The sequence below is a fragment of the Ochotona princeps genome, chromosome 1, assembly GCF_030435755.1.
Source record: "Ochotona princeps isolate mOchPri1 chromosome 1, mOchPri1.hap1, whole genome shotgun sequence".
NCBI lineage: Eukaryota > Metazoa > Chordata > Mammalia > Lagomorpha > Ochotonidae > Ochotona > Ochotona princeps.
This window is the reverse complement of record NC_080832.1, coordinates 130,239,313-130,256,391: the sequence shown is the minus strand read 5'-3', so window position 1 is coordinate 130,256,391 and position 17,079 is coordinate 130,239,313.

Genomic DNA, 17,079 nt, shown 5'->3' with positions numbered 1-17,079 from the left:
CCGGCCCATTGCGGCTCACTTGGGGAGTGAATCATCAGACGGAAGATGTTCCTCTCTGTCTCTCCTCCTATCTGTATATCTGGCTGTAATAAAATGAATACATCTTTAAAAACAAAACAAAACATATTATTACTTTCTTTATAAGTCAGCAGCCTCGGGTGCTGTGTGAGAGGATGCCCAATTGACAACACAGGGTGTTGCAAGCTCTTCACCTGACTGGATGAGCCCCAATGCCCAATATGAAATAAAAAGTGCCAGATCACATCACTCCAAAATATAGTTCTTTCACATGTGGATTACAATTAGGAATCAGCAGACACAGAAAAATTTCTAAAAACGGAGCACATTTTTTTTCCTTGAAGGAAATCACTACTTGTAGAGGTGCCTCCCTCTCCAAGACCAGGCGAACATCACTTTTAAATATTTATGTATTGAAAATTTCAGAGCTATGGCAAGAGAGAGAGACAGAGAGAGAGACAGAGAGAGAGAAAGGGGAGGGAGAAAGAATCTTCCACCTGTTTGTTCACTTTCTAAATGCCCATAATAGGCAGGGCTGGGCCAGGCTGAAGCTAGGAGTTGGGAAGTCCACCCTGGTCTCCCACGTGGCTGCAGGAGTCCAAGTACTTGAACTGTCTTACATCGCCTTCCCAGGTACACTATTGGGGTGATGGATCAGAGGCAGAGCAGCTGGGACTTGACTCACTTTGATTTGGGATGCAAATATCATACGTAAGGACTTAACCAGTTGTACAAATCACCTGACCCCTGGAAAATTCTGAATTCTAACCAGCAGAGGAGGCACCAACTTAAATCTCTGTACGTCTTACTAAGACGAAGCCCTAAGCACATTTTCTTTGAGTTATCCTAAGAGGTCTTCACTTTTTGATATGCCCCTCTCTTAGTGTGCCCACTTGTCAAAACAACACAGGTCAATACACTTCTCTTTATTTTTCTCTATTCATTCATGTTTTGCCAGTCTAACTTACAAAACTTCAGTTGCTGAACCCAAGATGGGGAAAGGGAAATCATTTTTTTCCTTCCATATGGAAGATACTCTACTTTTCTTACAATCCACTGAGCTGAGTGTCAATTGCAGGTGTTCAAAATAACTCCACTCCAACTTTGTGGTGTTTGAGCCAACAATTAGGGGCCATTTCCCGGCCAAAATGACACACAAGTTGAACATCAACTCTGAAGAACTTCAGTTGTAATAGGTTGTGGTGGAAAGCATTGCTGTGTACGAAAATGAAGAAAGATCTGAGCATTTTTTTAGTGTTCATTATTTGTTATTTTTTCAAAGCATTCCATGAGGAATATATTATTGCAGTGCAAAGTTTGGGATATAATTGCACAGTTCCAAAGTAACCGATTTTTTGTCTTTATATACAATATTCTACTGCTTTTCTTGGAACAATGAGGTCTCATGTAGGGAAGGAAAAATCGATTTCTTAACCTGTCACGTTCTTCAGTTGGGGCCCTACAAATTAGACTGGACAAGGTAGATTAGCTAGAAAAAAACATGTTTAAGTATGTACATCGAACTTAAACAAGTAAGCATTTGGAGAGGAGCAATGCAAGAACAAGACCGAACTCACACTCACAGACCACTTTGGGCTAGAAAGGAAAAGTTGTCCGGGCTTTTGGTAGGAACAGAGGGGAGGCGGGGGGAGGGAGGAAGGAGTGAATTATTAGAAGGTGAGCAGGAAAGTGTGGTAAACAAAGATCTTTTAGTAAGGTTTGTTATGGAAATTTAAATGGATACCTTCTCCCATGGTATGAATATTTCCAAGGCATAAAAATACTCATTTGTCAAATGCATCCTTTAGGGCCAGCCATTTAAAAAGCTTCTGATTAGCTCCCATTATAACCAAGTCTGCACTGAATGTCTGTGGTCATACATGTTTATTTGTCCAATTGTTGCCTTCTGACAAGTTCCTAGAAGGGGATTACTAAATCAACAGGGGCGCACGTTTTTAAAAGTCTTTTGATGGGATTGCACATTTGGCACAGTAATATAAGATATAAGACACCTGTTTCTAGATTGGAGTGCCCTGGTTCAAGCATCAACTCTTCCTTTTTTGAAACAGCTCTCGGTTAATACACCTTAGATGTGGCAAGGGACAGCTCTGGTGTTTGGGTCACTGCCACCCGTCTGGGAAACCCAAAAGCTGTTCCTGGGCTCCTGGCTTCAGCCGGCCTGGTGTGGGTGTTTGTGGGGTGAACCAGCGAATGCAAGATGTATCTCTCTTGCTGGTTTCTTTCTTTCTTTCTCTCTTTCTTTCTTTCTTTCTTCCTTTCTTTCTTTCTTTCTTTCTTTCTTTCTCTCTTCTCTCTCTCTGTGCTTTTCAAAGAAAATGAAGAATAAATTAAAATTTCAAAAAGAATATTCTGAAAGTTAAAGACCTTTGATGCCTAGTGACAAAGTGCTCTTCGGGAAAATAAGTAATACAAGTGCCATTATTTTAGTAACATATTTTTAACACATATAAGTTCCATTATTAATAAGCATCTTGGAACTCTCTTGCAGAATTAAGCTTGTAAGAAAATTGTTACTTAGAAAACAATTATAACGAGGGGCAGGCTCCATCTTTGAGTCTGAAGAAATTTTCCTTGAAGATGAAAAACATAAAGTAAATCTTTATTTTGAAAAAGCTCTATTTTTCAAACATTTATTTGAAAAGTAGAATGACAGAGAGGGGAGGAGGGAGAGAGAAAGAGAGGGTGAGAAAGAGGTAGCCTGTCTGCTGGTTCACCCCCCAAAAGGCCACAATAGCCAGGGCTGGGCCAGGCAGAAGCCAGGAGCCTAGAGCTTTTTCTGCGTCTCCCGTGAGGGTGAAAGGGTCCAAACATTTGGGCCATCCTTCATTGATTCCCCAGGCACATTAACAGGGAGTTGGACTGGAACTGGAGGAGCAGAGATTTGAACCAGCACACATAGGGGATGCCAGCGTCTCAGACAGAGGTTTGGCCCGTTACATACAATGCCAGCCTTGTATCTCTTTTGATGAATGCACCATTCCACTATAAAATGGATACTGCCTGTCCTTTATCAAAAGAAACACACTCAATTGAGGGAGTGATACTGCTAGTCCAACAAGAGCCTAATCACCTGACTCAAGGAGTCATTTGTTTCTCTAAATGGATAGAATCTTGTGAGCTGCTATGATCTCGTGAGATTTGTGGAGGGGAAATTCTAGTACCAGGCTATGAAATTTCAGGTCTGGGGCAGACTGTAACTGCCACCTGCACATAAACCAGGTCCTTCTTCCTGGCCGGGCTACCAGGAACATTCCTGGCCAGCATAGATTCCCTAAAGGACATGGCATTGCCCATTAATCAAAGGCAGGGCAAGAGCAAAGTTTTCCCAGGAGAGGGAAGATGGGGAAACAAACAGGGAACCCCAAACCATACCCATGAACACCCCAATCTGAATGCAGACTGCACTCTTGGTCCTTGCTGAGATGCCTGCCTGGCCTATCACATGAGGGATTTCTGTCTCTTCACCTTTAAAACAATTTTTGAAATATTTATTATTTTTTATTGTGAAGTCAGATATACAGAGAGGAGTAGAAACAGAGAGGAAGATCTTCCGTCTGCTGATTCACTCCCCAAGTGGCTGCAACAGCTGGAGCTGAGCTGATCCCAAGCCAGGAATCTGGAGCTTCTTCCTGATCTGCCACATGTGAGCAGGACGGAAGGCTTTGGACTGTCCTTGACTGCCTTCCCAGGATGGGAAACAGGGCTGCCGGGATTAGAACCAGCGACCATATGGGATCCTGGCGCATGCAAGGCGAGGACTTTAGCCGCTAGGCTACAAAACTGGGCCCTTCTTCAACTTTTAAAATAAACTTTGCTTAAATTGCCTTCTCATCTGCTTGTTCATCAGCCATTGAACGAGTTGTGGGGTTCAAAATCAACAGGAACACTGCACTAAACATGCTCACCAGCCCCAACATCCTGGGCACCCCCTGGCAGACATAAACACACGCCCGTGAGACTAAGAATCACCTTGACTTTGTCATGAAAGTCACAGAAACGATTTTGTCACTAACTCAGGAACTCAGATCAGTTACAGTCAGAGGTTCAATGAATGGTGCATTGATGGTTCTGTGTTAATTGTCTCGTCCTTGGGTATTCACGGGAGGGGCACTGCATCAGCACAAATGGGATTGACAAACTGACATTTTAATTCCCATGCACCTAACAAGACGGAAACCAAAGGAAGTAGAATGAGGCGTGTGGTCAGAACTAAGACTGTTCAATTTATCAGGGGCCGGAAGTTGGAGGGGGCTGGGAAATGAGCTCAGTGCATTAGAGCTCCTGGTTCACACACAACCCCCTCTGCACCCCACTCTCCAGGGGCAGCCATAATCACCCCTTCACTCACAGTACCCACTGCACAATCCCAGAGCGGGATGAACTTGCACCGGAAGCCACTTCTGCCCCATGATGCCTTACTTCTAAGCCATCATTGCACAGCTCTGTAACCATCGATGTCAATAAGCCAATTATAAACCTGGCTTGCCGCAGGACAACAGACTAAATGGGGGCTTCATTCCTTCCCACTGAACAAAAGCGATAGCTTTGCGGCTGGGGAATCTAGGGACCGTGAAAGTGGGGGAGCCTCTGGAAAGGTCTGTGCCACAACACACTTCTGACCCGAGACATGGGCTACCTAGGTGATGAAAGCAGAGCCAATGAAAATGTATCTGAATTTGTAGAGTTTAGATGTGGTGGGTGAGGAGAGGCCCACAGGCTGACAGGCTGACCCATCCCATTTGTGTCACTTGTTAACCAACACTGTCAGAGGCTTCTGGAACAATTAATGCCTCCTGACATCAAAGCCCAGCGCAGCACAATAACTCTTGAGCCTTCCCCTCTGCATTATTAATCATGTTCCTGATGCCTTACTTAGCAGGTTACAGTGTTCGCTTACTCTCAGGCACTCTGCAGCGAACAAATTAAAGAGGCTTGCTGCGCTCCGTGAAAATCCCACCGCTCAGCCTGTTCATTTTTCCTAAATGCTTCTCCACTTCAAAATGGCATTCTAAGCCATGTTACATGGAATTTTTTTTTTAAGTCATTCCACAGGTCAAGAATGCTAAACCGTTCTCCATGCCAATCATGCACGCTTGTGGACTGTGTGCACACACAGACATTGTGTCTGAGTGTGCGTGTGTGTGCGTGCGTGTGTGTGTGTGTGTGTGCGCACGTGTGTGCATGCACACGCACAGTAGGCCAACCCCTTTGGTGTCCCTCAGCAGTGTGGATTCTCTCTTCTTTTTGTGTTTCGGCCTTTTATGGCAGGCTCTTTCTCCTGCAAAGAGAGATTACAAACACAATCCCAGGATTGCAAATAGAACTGTGGATGCCTATTGTTTAGCTTCCTGTCCAAGTTGTTAAACCTTTGTCATGGTAATGAGCCGTCAGAATTTCATAGCCTCAATATTCTCCCCGACTCCTCCAGCGCATTGTGTGCCTGGAGGTGGATGAGTTTACGGTTCTCTTCCGTGGCTGTCCCTAGTTAAAGACAATTGGAAAAGAGGGCCGGCTTGCAGACAGCTGACACTTCTCAAGGAGAAGTAAGCATTTGGTTGCTGTGCCTGTAAGGGTTCAAACTGCACCATGGCTACTGATCAGAACACCAATCAGGGATTTCAAGAGTCAAATATACATCTGCCGAGTTTTCCACTAGGTCTTACAAAGAGTTTATGGATTCCCATCCTACAGCCCCCCCATCCACCACCATCATGACAGGACGATTTTACACCATTCATTCAAGGGATGGTGTGTTAAGTACCTACTGTGTGCTTGGCATTAAACACACAGAGAGCGAGAGCACACGACACACCTGAATCTGTGTTTTTATATTTCAACAGAAAAGCTGAATCCTCACTAGACTGAACTGCTTTAAATTAGAGACAGTTTTAATAGGTACATACTACTTGTTGATGGATTACAGTGGCATATTTTGATACATGCCTTCAAAGAGTAATAATTGAATCTGAGAAATAAGCACTTTCATCTTTTTAAACATTTCTCATTCTTATGCCTTGGACTCTTAAGTATTTTGCAATGTATCCTACATTTCTGTAGACTAGAGATACCATATTGTGTTGTCGAGCATTGGAACTCATTTCTCTCAGGTTGTGGTCAACCTTTAAGGTGACTCTGAGCTCAAGTTTCACCAATGAGATCCCATCTATAATTGTCACTGTGCTAATTAACAAAGCCAGTGACTGCATCCGTGAACACTCATTTCTGACCTTGGTCAATGAGAACACTGGCTAGAATTACTGATTTCTAAAAGGTGAATTCCTCTTAGAGCAACTCCTCCGCTCATCCTGTGACGTGCGTCACACGACATTATCTGTGCTAAAGTACTTTGAAGCAAATTGCAGACATCATAACAGTTTACAAGATGGCTTGATCTATGTCTGATTCCTGACATGTGTAATTCGTTCACCAATATTTCATCAAAATTGTGCCCTGTTAATCAGATGGAAGGTTTTTGTGACCGAGCACAAACTCTTGGGGTGGTAGGTCTGGTAGGTCATGCAATATAAAAGGGCTTTTTATTTTCCAAACAGATGGGCCCCCTCCCCACCAAGGATAAAAGAAACTGGCCACTGGCGTCATGGCCACTGGTGACTGAAGCTAAGTGCAAGCTGTGATTAGATTTATGTAAAGCACCTTGCACAGTGCCTGACACAGAGCTGGAAATGAGTCAAGAATCTTTCCCCTAGTGCTGGGTGGGTGTGGTCAGAAACCTAGGGCCATTTCCAAACTGGGACAGCTTTTAGTTAAGTGACTTATTCTCAGTATGTATCAAGAAACCATTGGTGATGTCCAATGTGTGAGTTTCTGGGATGCTGGCTTCTCTGCCGCGGGTACTTGTGCCAAGAGGGAAGACAGTTTCCACAGCAACTCAAGTGTTCTGATAGGTTTCAAATGGCTGCTTCTGGTCTAATCTCAAAATGTGCATTACTATCACGGTTGCAGTTTCCAAGTAGCAAAACACAACGTTTGAACTAACTAACTAACTAACTAACTAACTAACTTCCTTCCTTCTTTCCTTCCTCCTTTTCTTTTCTCCCATCCTTCCTTCTTCCCTTTTTTCTCCTCTTTCCTTTTAATCCCATAATCTCTAACAAGCACCAGATTGGGAGAGAAAAGGAAAAACATGCTCACTGTAGTGCACTGTGTGTGGGTGTTGGGGCTTAGGAGGGTCTGTTGGGGACACAGAGGTGTCAGTGAAGAGGTTCCAGCCAAAGGCTAAAAGTAATAGATGCGAGCTTGAGAAAAGGTTGAGGCGTAGCTGGCAGTCTGATTTTTGTCTTATTAAGAAGTCACCCTCTCTTGGCGGAATGATGAAGAAGTCCGAGGACTCTGAGCTGTCTCTCTCCACAAGCCTCTAAGTCACCATGACGAGAGCTGCAGTGGGGATAGGCAATGCGCTGGCAGCATGGACTGCACCTGCAACTCTCAGGCCCCCACACAGCGTCTTCTCTCACTTGGCCCCCTCAGCTAAGGACTCCTTTTGCTCCCCTCACTCTTCCAGTGAAGTGTAGCTCTAGTCCCTGCAAAAGAGTCAACTTCCGATCTGTCCAGAAGTTTCTCAAAAGCTGCGGTGCACATCACCCTAATTGTTTGCTAGATGAACAGTGATCGCTCTAACCTCCTAATTAACATTGCTACAATCTGTTAACAAAGGACATTTAACAATATCTTAATTAGGAAGGATTTCCAATTTGTGATATGGAGCATGTTAGACAAACAGGGCACAATTCTGCCTTTGTTGCTGGGCTTGGCAGCCACAGAGATTACAAGATATGACACAACATGTTCTGGGTTTGCCATTTATCATCCATATCCTTTACACATTTGTGCTACATAATTAGCGTGGTGGCTCATGTTACCTGTGTTATTGTTTGCACTGTAATTTGGAGACAATAGGGTGGGTGATTTAGACTGCCGTAGGCACCTGCTCCTGTTCCCTTTCTGACTTGATAGCAGCTCCCAAACACCTGCTCAGACAGACCACAACTCCCAAAGACCAACTTCCGGTGGCCTCTGCAGGTGGCTGAGGAGGGGTAAGATGAATAGTCTTTTGGGTCTTTCCAAAGACACACGATGACTGAACGACTTATTCCCTATTCCTTCTCCACGCTCTTACAGCTTATTTTAAAAGCTTCCATTATCTATCACTTAATTATTAAAAACTGTCTACTCTATCTTCATAAATTATCTATGTGGTAGAGATATTGGCATAGGAGAGAAAGCAGGCGAGAAAGAGAGAGAGAGAAAGAGAAAGAGAGAGAGAGAGAGAGAGAGAGAGAGAGAGAGAGAGCACGAGATACGGGGAAGAGGCAGGCTGCACAGCCAATGATCGCAGAGGGAAGATTTTAAAGACTGATTGATTTGAAACAGACGGAGAGACCTAATATCTGCCAATCCGTTGGTTAGATGGCTCCAATAGCTGAGGCTGAGACAGGAGCTTCAACCAGGTAACCCACACGGGCAGCAGGGGCCCAGACACTTCGAATCTTTTCCACTACTTTCCCCAGGCCATTCACAGGGAGCTATACTGAATGCGGAACAATCAGGGTAGAAACTGGAGCCTGTATGGAATTCTGACATCCCAAGCAGGAGCTTCTATCTGCTATGCCACACTGACAGCTTTCCAGCTGGGAAGATCGTAGAATCCCATGGAATCTTCAAATTATTTTATTTATTTATTAAAGATTTATTATTATTGGAAAGCCGGATATACAGAGAGGAGGAGAGACAGAGAGGAAGATCTTCCATCCTATGATTCACTCCCCAAGTGAGCCGCAACGGGCCAGTGCGCGCTGATCCGATGCCGGGAACCAGGAACCTCTTCCGGGTCTCCCACGCGGGTGCAGGGTCCCAAAGGTTTGGGCCATCCTCAACTGCCTTCCCAGGCCACAAGCAGGGAACTGGATGGGAAGCGGAGCTGCAGGGATTAGAACCGGCGCCCATATGGGATCCCGGGGCGTTCAAGGTGAGGACTTTAGTCACTAGGCCACGCCGCTGGGCCCCTTCAAATTATTTTATACCAGACCTTGAAGTGTGTGTGTGTGTGTGTGTGTGTGTGTTTGATTAGAGTGGGTCAGGAAGCGGGGAGGAGAGGAAAGGAAGGATTAAGATTTATAATAATCCTTGATGGTCATTATTCTCACTATTTTCCAGGATGTCCATGTTGAATCCCTTTCCAAGTGTGTTCACTTCTTTATTCTATAGACAAAGTGCTTGGGAGAAATCATTAATATCACATGTTATTTAAAATTGTCATTTAAATAAATGATGTCAGCTAAATGAAATGAGAAAACGTAAGAAGACTGTTAAACAGCATGTCTGGCAAACTGTTAATATTCAACAAATGGTAACTCCAATGACCTTTCGTGTGATGAAGTTGTATATAATACATGATGACATCTATGTTAGATGGCTTATAAGTCAGTGCTGTTGTATATAACACAGAACAGACTCCAACTGTAAGACCTGGGAGTCTTTCCCTCTGCTCTATGAAGTTGGTCAATCAGTCTAGATAGACAGGCAAACAATTTCATTATCCAAGAAGACAGTGAGATTTGGATCTTATCTAATACCCATGTGGGGAAACTGGGGGCAAGGTTGCATAGGTGAGAACGAAAGACTGTTAAGAAGGATTCTTCCATGGCCTTAGAAAACCAGATGCAGTCTCAGGTATACCTTAATCTGTTTTAGCGACAATAATTAAATATCCCACAACTGGTCATTAATAAAGAGCAGGACTTTCTTCCAATTCTGGAAGACCAAGGCATCACCATCTTGTATCAGGGGCAGGCCCTCTTGCTACATCCCTATACGACCGAAGGTGGAAGAGCGGGAGAGACCCATCTCATCCAGCCCTTTCACAATGGCTGCTATTCTACCTGGGTCATTTTGGGAGAGTCTTTATGCCAACATCACCTCTTTTTTTTCTTTTTGAAGATTTGTTTTATTTCTATTGGAAAGTCAGATATACTGAGAGGAGGAGAGACAGTGAGGAAGATCTTCTGTCTGCTGTTTCACTTCCTAAGTGGACGCAACGGGCCAGAACTGAGCCAATCTGAATCCAGGAGCCAGGAGCTTCTTCTGTGTCTCCCACTCAGATGCAGGGTCCCAAGGCTTTGGGCCGTCATCTATTGCTTTCCCAGGCTACAAACAGAGAGTTGGATGAGAAGTGGGGCCACTGGGACACAAACCAGCGAGCACTCTCATGTGATCCCGGCACACACAAGCTGAGGACTTTACGGTGCCTGGGCCCCCCAGCATCACTTCTGAAAAGCTCTGACCTTTAATGCCATCATACCAGCAATTCCTCAGTTTTGGAGGGGATGAAAGATTTCGCCTTTTCTGCTGGAAATCCCGGGGAGGTGGTGAATGCAAGTGATTGCTGGCGCCAGGCTTTCTCCTGGAGGATGTGTCTTCAGGCAGATGGGAGAGTTAAGAAGCAGCGTCTGATGGCATTTGCTGGTTTTTGAACCCTTTCTGCTCAGAACAGTGACTTCGTCCAAGTGGCATATCCTGGGGGCTACTCCAACTCCCTCAGAGTATGGAGGCAAATCAAACGTTCAGAAGTTCTTTTATACTCTGCTGAAGTCACTAACATTTTTCTGTCAGAAGACGCTGGTGAACAGGCCGGGGGGTGGTTACTTCCTCCATCTACCCTGCCAGGCAAGAGAGACCGTCCAGCAAGGCGCTGGAGCCCACCAAGGGAGCACCGCTCTCCCGTGGAGTCAGTGTGATTAGGAAGAAGGGGCCCTGAGATCTCTCACTCCTCAGACTCACCCCACATGGTCCATCATGTTGTCTTCAGCGAGTGGAAAGATGGAGGCACTCGCGATTTTGCTGTTGAGTATAAAGACAGAAAAAGAGATGAAAGGAAAAGGGTGATTCAAAATGCCATGTTCTCTCATCATCACTTGCAAAAACAATCACTTTTTCATGCCACCACAGCCTTAGTGGGAGAAGTAATTTATAGATACTGTTTCAAGGGGAGGGAAAGAAATCCTATGAAAACAGTATAGAAATGCAGATAGAAATATTGCTTGGGAAACCACACACACACATACACACACACACACACACACATACACACACACACACCCCGCAAAACAATAAACTTCTGCGTTTTGTGTGCCGACGAGGTTTGACTGTAAATCTTGATCTTGACATTATTCCCTTCATTGCCTTCATTCTGGAGGCAGCCCACAGACTCAACAGGGCAAGAGAAAGCACTAAATCATAATCACCTCATAAAAGCCAAGACAGTTTCTCTGAATGCTTGAGACCTGGTATAGCTTCTCAAAATACCATAAATCTACTGTGTTCTCTCCTGTTTTACTTAACAGCCAATTAATGTTACTGTTTAAAAGAATTAAAGCCAGGGTTTGGAAGGAGGGGGGTGAGTAGGGGAAAATAAGTCTTTAAACTTTGGCTAGCGCACAGCTCCCGAGTGCAGATAGAGACCTCATTACAGAGCAGCTCATTAAAAGATTCAGCTGCAGCAAAACCCTGCCACGATCCACACCCATTGATACCATCTTGTTCTGATTAGCGTGCTGCAAAGGGAAGCATTTTTCAGCACCATCTCGAGTCAGTTTTAATATCCTACAGGGTGACATCGGACGTGATGGCAGAAGGTCTTGCCTTTCGCTGGGAAGTCCTCCTGTGAGGGAAGGATGCGGACTGCTGTTCTGGTTGATGTGCTTAGTGGAAGCAGCAGAGTGGATGGAAAGAAGGCAGACACACAGTCGCCTGGCCTCCTGATGGCGTTCCGATGCCCACAGCGACTTGGGACTAAGACGCAGCCCTACAACCGTCCACATAGTTCCAAATAAACTCAAGTAAATCCTAGTTTGTTCTCCAACAACCTGTTGAGTGTTCACGCGCAACTTGTGATTCTTGGGATGCCAGTTCCATTAGGTGCCATCAGCAGAAGCCGGGTAGCTGGGTGTGGGGAATTCATGTGTGGGCTTAGTACGCATATGAGTAGGAAATGACAGGTTCAATCCATTCTTGGCGGCATAAGGCCAGGCCTGCTCCTAGAACATCACTTTTTTAAAAAAAAATTTATCTATTTTTGTTGGAAAGGAAGATAGATATAGGGAGGAGATAGTTCACTCCCCAAGTGGCTGCAATGGTCAGAGCTGAGCTGATCCAAAGCCAGGAGCCAGGAGCTTCTTCTGGGTCTCCCGTGTAAGTGCAGGGTCCTGTAGTGGGGTAGGCAGCTAGTTCAGGATCACAAGCTTGGAAGGCACTCACCCATCAACACCTAGGTCTGCCCACCTGCGATCACCTGCCATCACCTGGACCCTGAGAGGGGATAGTATTGCATTGTTGTGTAACCACTCCCCTCGCAAGCCCCTATAAAGGCTCATGTTAAGGAGGGACTCACTCTCTTGGTCGTGTGCTTCCCTCGCTCTAGCACTCGACTCTTGGCCTCCCCAGTACCTGCTCGCTCTCTGGCTTCCCACGGACAGACTCTGAGGACAGCCATGCCCTGAGCATGGCCCCTGTGTGTCTGTATTCCTCACCCTCTGTTCACTGCTTGGGTGGGACAACGAAGATAGCAATGCTAAGATGCTTTGTATTCTAATTTGTGCACTATGGGGAGTTCCAGGAGGGGTGAGGCCTAGCAGTAGTGGAATGTGGGCAGAGAAGCCAGGGAACGGTGAATGTCTGTAGGTTATTCATTGCTTATCTCTTGGGATCACTTATATTGTTGGGGAAGCTGGGACGTAGGTCTTCAGTTTAACAGATGGACTTCAGGATAATATCCATTTATTCCTCTTGGGATTTCAACTGACTGGATTGCTCTATGGATTTGTGATTTGCTGCTTTTAGTGGGCCCACCAAACTTGTTTAATAAAGATTCCTTAATACACCCTAGACTTGTCTGGAGTGATCTTGCTCACACTGTGCAACAGTCCCAAGGCAATAGATTATCTTCTATTGTTTTTTCCAGGCCACAAGCAGAGAGCTGGATGGAAGTGGAGCTGCCAGGACACGAACCAGCATTGATACGAAATCCCAGCACATTCAAGGTGAGGATTTAGCCACTAGGCCATGGTACCAGACCCAGGACATCACTTCCTAGCTCTGGATAACGAAGACGTCAGTGACCACCCAGAGTCTATTGAACAAACCCTTCTCAAAAGAGAATTCTGTCTTTGCTGTATATGATAGTATGGCATAACCAAGGTCCTATTCAAAACATTTCTCAATTGGAAAGGTCTGAGCCCTAGAATAGCTGTGCTGCCAACTGGAAAGGTGGTATGGACATGTGATTGGACGATAGCATGCATCAACCAGCATGCACATAGTGGTCCGAACGCCCACTCGGAGACCAAGGGTTGTCAAAATATACCCAAAGAGGCTGACAAAGGGAAAGAGGGTGAAATGATCCAGAAAGCCAGGGGATGGCTGGGAGACCAGCAGCTATTGAAAACTGGGACTTGAGTGGGAAGCTGAATTGGGCTTCATGAAAGAGTTTAAAACATGTGTTTTGGAGCCTGACTGAGGTGCCTCAGGTCAAATTTCATCTTCAAACAAGTGCCATTTCTTCTCTGAGCCTCAGTATTTCTATCTGCAAAATGGAGATAACAGAGTATCACATAAGAAACACAGGCAAAATGTAACACATAGAAACGTGTGTTCTTTTCTCTTGTTCTAAAGAAAGACCCATTTATATTTTTATTGGAAAGACAGATCTACAGGGAGGAGGAGATATAGAGAGCAAGATCTTTCATCTACTGGTTCACTCCTCAAGTGGCTGCAATGACCAGAGCTAAGCCAATCCAAAGCCAGGAGCCAGGAGCTTCTGCCGGGTCTCCTACATGGGTACAGGGTCCCAAGAATTTGGGCCATCCTCGAACGTTTTCCCAGGCCACAAGCAGAGAGCTAGAAGAGAAGTAGAACTGGAGCCAGGAGCCAGGAGCCAGGAGCCAGGAGCTCCTTGTGGGTCTCCCATATGGGTGCAGGTTCCCAAGGCTTTGGGCCATTCTTGGTTGATTTCCCAGGCCACAGGTAGGGAGCTGGAAGGGAAGTGGAGCAGCCGGGATATGAACCGACTCCCATCAGGGACCCAACGTATGCAAGGTGAGGATTTAGCCGCTAGGGTATCATGTTGGGCCCAGAAACAGCTATTCTTTTTTTTTTTTTAAGATTTATTTATTTTATTATAAAGTCAGATATACAGAGAGGAGGAGAGACAGAGAGGAAGATCTTCCGTCCGATGATTCACTCCCCAAGTGAGGCGCAACAGGCCGGTGCTGCGCCAATCCGAAGCCGGGAACCAGGAACCTCTTCCGGGTCTCCCCACGTGGGTGCAGGGTCCCAAAACTTTGGGTCGTCCTCGACTGCTTTCCCAGGCCACAAGCAGGGAGCTGGATGGGAAGTGGAGCTGCCGGGATTAGAACCGGCGTCCATATGAGTTCCTGGGGCATTCAAGGCGAAGACTTTAGCCGGTAGGCCATGCTGCCGGTCCCAGCTACTCTTGATAATTTTTCAAAATGTCCCTCAAATTTGTCTCCGAAATCATCTCTCAGTGGGCCTACCATGGCTCAGTTTTCCTCCAAATATAACACAGAGAAAATCCATTCATGTCCCATTTTAGATTAAACAAAATGACACTATAAATGTAATTATCAGATTCAGTGTGACATTCTGACACCATAGGAGGTGCTTGTATAACAGAGATGGTTTGAAGGCACCCGAATGAAGCCTACGCCGGGGTCCAAGTTCATTGAGCAAAATCACTCGTGCCAATTCTCGTAAATTCATTTTCTTTCCCTCACTCCTATTCCTCTCCCTCTTCCGAGTGAACATGGTTGGATTTGCTTTGGTTAAAGAAAGCAAATGCATGCGCTCCTACTATAATTGTATATATCCTCCACGTTTCTTGTAAGCAGTAGGAGGGCCGATGCATGCCGTGTGCATGGTGTAGGGCCTGGCAAGTCCCCAGTCAGCTTGTATTACTACTTTCCTTCCTCACACTTGGAGGGCCCTATTTATGACCATTCTGGAAGAACATTACATAGATCATACCCTGTGACAGCTCTATGTTCACCGAACATCTTTGTACTTCAATGGACGCTTTGAAGTTGACAAGAAGTCAAAAGGGAAAAAAAGAAGAAAAAAAAAAAAAAAAGAAGGAGAGAGGGCTGGAAAGAAGAAAGAAGGGGAAGCACTGAAGAATATCCATGCCAGTGGGGAGAGGTTCAATAACGATGATATTAATGAGTGGTATGACTGGGGAGATGTTATGGTTTTCATCTGTGTATACTATTAGTGAATACTCATGAATTATGTATTAATCCATTTCCTTATCAGGCACTGTGCCTGAACATTTTATAGTGTATTTAGTTTTTGAAAGACAGAGCAGTGGAAAGAGGAAGTGAGGGAGAGAAAGAGAGAGAATGAGAGAGAGGAGGAGAATCTTACGTCTGCTGGTTGGCCCCCTGAGCATTCAACAGTCAGAAGAATTTGCCAGAATGAAGGCAGAAGCTGTGAATGCCGCCCGAGTCTCCCAGGTAGTGGCAGGAGCCCCAGTATTTAGCCCATCATCAGGTGCCTCCCCAAGCATGTTAGTGGGAATGTGGATTGAAAGCAAGAAAACTGGAAGTTGAACAGGCAACCGGGTATGGGATGTTGAGTGTCCCGAGTGGTGGCTTAATTCACTGCACCACAATGAATGTCATCACTGTGCTAGAACTTTCCGTATGTGACAGAAAAAGAAAATGAGTGGCCGTTCTTCCCTTTCCACACACCTGACCAGATTCTGTGCTGTTCTGGAGTCTTTGCAGAGTTGGGGGCACCTAGAATACCCCAGGGAAGCAGTGAAGAGTGATGTCTCTTGGGAGGCTTGTGTTTCCAGTGGGTGGGATGGAGTAGGTGGCCTGGAAAGAAGAGAGAGCTAAATGTGAGAAGCAGAGAGAAATCCAGTATGGGACAGGTGAGATGGGGACAGTCACTGGGTGAGTGTGAGAAAGGCTCTAAAGGAGTTTTCTGCACACCAAGAACAAAAATCCCTTGTGAACATTAAATCGATTTAGCTTGTCTTTAAACACATTGGCGTAACCATCCTTCTTCCATAGTAGGCGGCTTTCTGAAGCAATTTTTTTGTTGTTGTTGTTGTTCAACTGTAATCTTTTGGTAAGATTCATGACTTCTGCCCCATGTTTAACCCCAGCTCTTACTAATCCTTTCCTTCGTTTCCACTTCACATTAATAACCAGTGTTGTTCTTTGCTGCTCAGGCCAGCGCCAGCGATGCCAATTCCAATACATCCAGGAACAGTTTTCTATGATTAGCTAGAACCTCTAGATTGAGCAGACTACATCCCTATCTGTAGCCAAAGTGGTGTAACATACAGATGGTCTGTGATGATTTCCCCAAGTGAATCAGGTGAAGCTATGAGGTTCCCAGCCTGAATTATTTTAGGCACAACTGCTTTTGACCACAAAGTGGGACCACACACACACACACCATCCAAATGGGGCAGATTCAACAACTGGTACTCAGAGGGGCCTGCGTAGCCTCCCAACTATCTCGGACATCTATAGGTGTAAGGACCAGGGACTATCTACCCTTCCTGAGAATTAATCTGGGACACTAGCCAGGAAGAAAGGCCCGTGGCTAGACCCCTCAGTCAATAAGATTTGACAGCAATTAAGCAATCTGTCCTCAGAGGGCCCAGTCACCTCCCAATATTTCAAATCCTCATTAACCTCACCCAGCTAAATCTCTGGCACCTACGGGAATGCTTCTTGCCCTGGAAAGCTGACTTCCCAGCTAATAACTGCAATGGATGGTACAAAAAGCAGGAGAATTTGTCAGGGTCTGTTCCAGGGTGATGGGCTCGGCTACATGCTCCTTCTTTTTGAAAGTGAGCAAGATATCTGAACTAAATCATCCAGAATTGTGGGGCATTTGCCCATCAATCTAGTGAGCTGGAGCTTTGTTGCTGAGTGGGCTTGTTTGGATTTTTCATTATCTACAACTTGCACACTGTATTTCTGCAAAACGGAA